This window comes from Geotrypetes seraphini, chromosome 5, assembly GCF_902459505.1.
Source record: "Geotrypetes seraphini chromosome 5, aGeoSer1.1, whole genome shotgun sequence".
Taxonomy (NCBI): Eukaryota; Metazoa; Chordata; class Amphibia; order Gymnophiona; family Dermophiidae; genus Geotrypetes; species Geotrypetes seraphini.
Window position 1 is genome coordinate 260031041 of NC_047088.1, and position 4262 is coordinate 260035302.

Below are 4262 nucleotides of genomic sequence, written 5' to 3' on the forward strand. Positions count from 1 at the left end.
AAAGACCACGGTAAGCCATTTTGATAATTCGCTGCTAAAATACATGCGTGCTACACCGTCTGACACTGGTTTAGCAATTGCGTCAAAGGCAATGTTAAGTTTTGAGAATCTTCCCCTTTGTTAGGCACCTAGATCAGGCCCATTAATAGAACGTGGGCCTTTGTGTGTAGGAAGTAGTGCTTTAAAATGGTTCACCGACAAATCTGCGTATGAAAATTGCAGTAAGTAAGGGTAAGACAATATCTCTTTTTTATGGTATACTAAGAGATTACTTCTTTACTTTTTCAACTCAATCTATGAACCATTGGGACTCTATTTTGAAAACCACGCTTTCTGAAATAGATTGGGAACTCTTCTGGTCTTCCACAAATCGTCCTCTTTTATCATCCAGAGTTTCACAATCAATGTACTTTGTTATGTGGAATGCAGTATGGACTCCATATCGTAAATGGAAAGCGAATCTACAACAAGACTCTACCTGTTGGAACTGTCTGAAAGCACCCGGAACTCTCGATCACATGCTTTTCCACTGCAATATGGTTCATTCCTTTTGGCTTCGTATTTGGGACACCATAAAATCTATCACTAAATGTTCAGAAGTGATCTCCATGGACATTATAATTCTTCGTTCTCAACACCCATGTTTTGCACAATCAAATTGCCCGCCTAAACTCATTGACACCATGTTCGTGACAGCTCTAATGCATATTCTGAAAAACTGGAAATCATCCTCATTACTAGATTACACTTTTTGGTGGAACTCTTTAAGTATGTACCACAAATTTGAATCTTATGCATATGAGAAGAAATTGTTTTCTCGATCTTCCACAAACTTGACACGAAACAAATCACCTTGGCCATTCTTAGACTCATATGTTCGTTCTGCTCTATAGACACTTCTGCCTCTCTCTTTCTCTCTCTCTATCTCTCTCTATTTCTCATTCTCTCTCTCTTCCTTTATCTTTCTCTCTCTTTCTCTTATCCCTCCTGCTTCTCTGTCTTCTTCTGTTCCTTTTCTAAGCAGTTCCAGATACTCTGGATCCTTTTCATTAATCTAGTTTTATTCAAATGATTGTAGATACGAATATTTGATACATGATTTTTATTATGATTCTATATGTTTGAACTGCTTTCTGTTTATAATTCCTATAATATTCAATAAAATCATTGAACTAAAAAAAAAGAAAATTGCGCTCCGACAAATGCGCCTTGTCAATTGCGCACACGGACAAGGGTGTGCAGGACAACTGTGGCCCGTCAAGGATATCTGGAAGGCCCTGATTTGCTCAGACTCCTCAGGCCCTGGCCTGAAGTGTCTGAGCAAATCAGGGCCTTCCAGATATCCACTAAAAGGGTTCCCATAATCATGAGGCACTGCAATGTCGGCCAAAGTCTCGCGCGCTTTTGTCCCGTCACCAAGGTTTGTGTAGAGGCTGAGTCCTGAACTGTGCCTTGAGGCTTTTCCCCTGTTAGATCCAGTTTTCTGTGTTGAAAGGTAAGAATTGAATCATTGCTGATATATTTTATGCACTGCGTTGCGTGGAATTAGACAACAACAGTGTTTTGACTTGGGAGGTCACTGCTTACCCTGGATCAGGGGCATGGAATGTTGTTACTATTTGGGTTTCTGCCTGGTACTATGACCTGGACTACTGGGCTACCTGGACCATTGGTTTGACTTACTATGGCTATTCTTATGTTTTTAGGCTCCAAGGACTGTTCGAGAACTGAAAAATGCTGGCTATCTGACATGGAACCACAGTATATCCTCGTGAATTCGTGGTTCCGAATTAGCGGACTCGGTAATTCGCGGGTTTTTTTTTTTTTCTTTAAACCCTCCTCCCTGCGCCTGTCTATCTGACGCTCGTCTCCAGCCGCTCCTCCTTCCATGATGCAGGTGCCTCGCCGCCTCCCCTACATCCAAACCAATCGGAATGCAAACTCTGTCTGCGGCGAGCGGCTGCAGCGCTTCCAAGCCCGGAGAACGGCCGCCTCGTGCTCTCCCGCACTGACAGTCCTGAAGATCCTGGTTTTACCTTGATACTCCGCATTCCCTCGCTGAGCAGTGAGTTTATTACTGCCATTTGGAGCACTGCCCCCCCAGTGGCTCGTGGGGTTCCAACAGGGAGGGGAGCGCTGATTACAGTACTCTTCCGATATTCACGGGTTTTCAACATTTGCGGTCACTCTGAGATGTTTTATAATTAGATGGGTTTAAAAAATCTCACTGTTTAATACAATACATGTGTTGAGTTGTTTTTTTTGGTGTTTTTTTTTTGGGGGGGGGGTTGCCAATGACTAGATTTGTTAAGCACCAATGACTAATCTCTTAAAGACGTCCTGAGGCTTTTTCCTTCCTGTTATAGAATAAAAATACACAATCTGCTCAAGAGTGGAACATTACAGGGTGGAGATAGTATTATGTTTGTAATTTTGTCATCTATCGTGAGAAGGCCTTCCAGGATTGACGAGCTCAAACTGCTCTCCTATCCAAAGAAATAAAATGCAACGTAGCACCTCGTTGATCAAAGTTTCAGTCATTTCCACAACAAATGCAAGTACCGGTAGTTATTCTTGAACACTGTGACATCTTGTCCGTTCCAGGCTCTCTTGGTCTTCGGTAGGCTGACGGTTTTTCAGGCCCGTCGCTCCAAAGGCCACGCACTGATCACTTTTCCAAAACCAACTGATATAACTCATTTCAGAAGAACAGACTAAACAGAAATGACTTTCGCAGCTGTGAGGCAGAAAGGAGGCGTTGAAAGCTCTGAGGTCCGGAGTGAGCACTTTTGACATGTTTTGCCGAGCGCCCTGGGACAGAACAAGGAAATCTTCCCCACCGCTGCAGCCCATCGAGCTTCCTGAATATTTCCTGTGCATGCAAAGATGTCAGTGATAATGGGGAAAAAACACCCTCGGATCCAAACTGCATAGAAACGCACGTCTTTGAGCGAGGTGAAACAGCAAGGCTTGGGTGAGAATCCAAGATCCAGCAAAGCATCTCGGAGGAACAATTCAGCTTAAAAAAGCATAAATGAATACTCTAGCAGTACCATTTTAAGAAGGAACAGAGACGTACAGATCAGTGTGCCTCAGTTTTCACCGGTATTTTACAACAGAATTTGCTGATTTAAAAAGCATGTTTTAAAATACAGGGAAATGGACTTTTATTCACCGGGTACTTACGACATAAACATCCATTTATTTATTTATTTTTAATGCATAAAATACAGACATCTAGAAAGCCAGCACATAACTCATTATGTCATATAAGCAGTTATGTTTTAAGATCACAAAGATAGCCGGTTGTGTGTCGGTTCATAACAGGTTATCTTTGAGATCTTAGAATAAGATATTCATGACTCTTTTATAGTGACCTGTTAACCTTTCTAATTTGGCAGCAGCTGGTCGCTAAATCCTTGGGAGCAGGTGTAACTCCCAACATCAGTCTTTTAGGCCACTGTTCTTCAACCTTTTGACACCTATGGACCGGTGGAAATAAAATAATCAATTTGTGGACCGCCACCGGTCCGCAGACTGGCAGTTGAAGTCTCCATCTCCACCCCAGACCCTGCCCCCATAATAGTACTAATTGTAACACCATTTTTCCCATTAATTTTTCATATACACACACACACACACACACAATATAATCGTATTAACAACACATAATGGTAAACCACAAAATTAAACTACACAAAGCTTCTCAATATTCATTCCTACCAGAACACAGATAACCCCATACAAACTACGGGACCAAAAACTAAAAGTACTAATATTCACAAACAAACCCTAAGAAGGGCCACTACTCGGACTGGATGAGGGTCACGAGTGGTGTCCTGCAGGGCTCGGTGTTCGGACCGCTGCTATTTAATATATTCATAAATGATCTAGAAACAGGGACAAAGTGTGAGATAATAAAATTTGCGGACGACACCAAACTATTTAGTGGAGCTGGGACTAAAGAGTACTTCGAAGAATTGCAAAGGGACTTGAACAAACTAGGGGAATGGGCGACGAGATGGCAGATGAAGTTCAACGTTGAGAAATGTAAAGTATTGCATGTAGGAAGCAGAAACCTGGGGTACAGCTATACGATGGGAGGAATGTCATTGAATGAGAGTACCCAAGAAAGGGACTTGGGGGTAATGGTGGACATGACAATGAAGCCGACGGCACAGTGTGCAGCGGCCGCTAAGAGAGCGAATAGAATGCTAGGTTTAATCAAAAAGGGTATTACAACCAGGACGAAAGAAGTTATC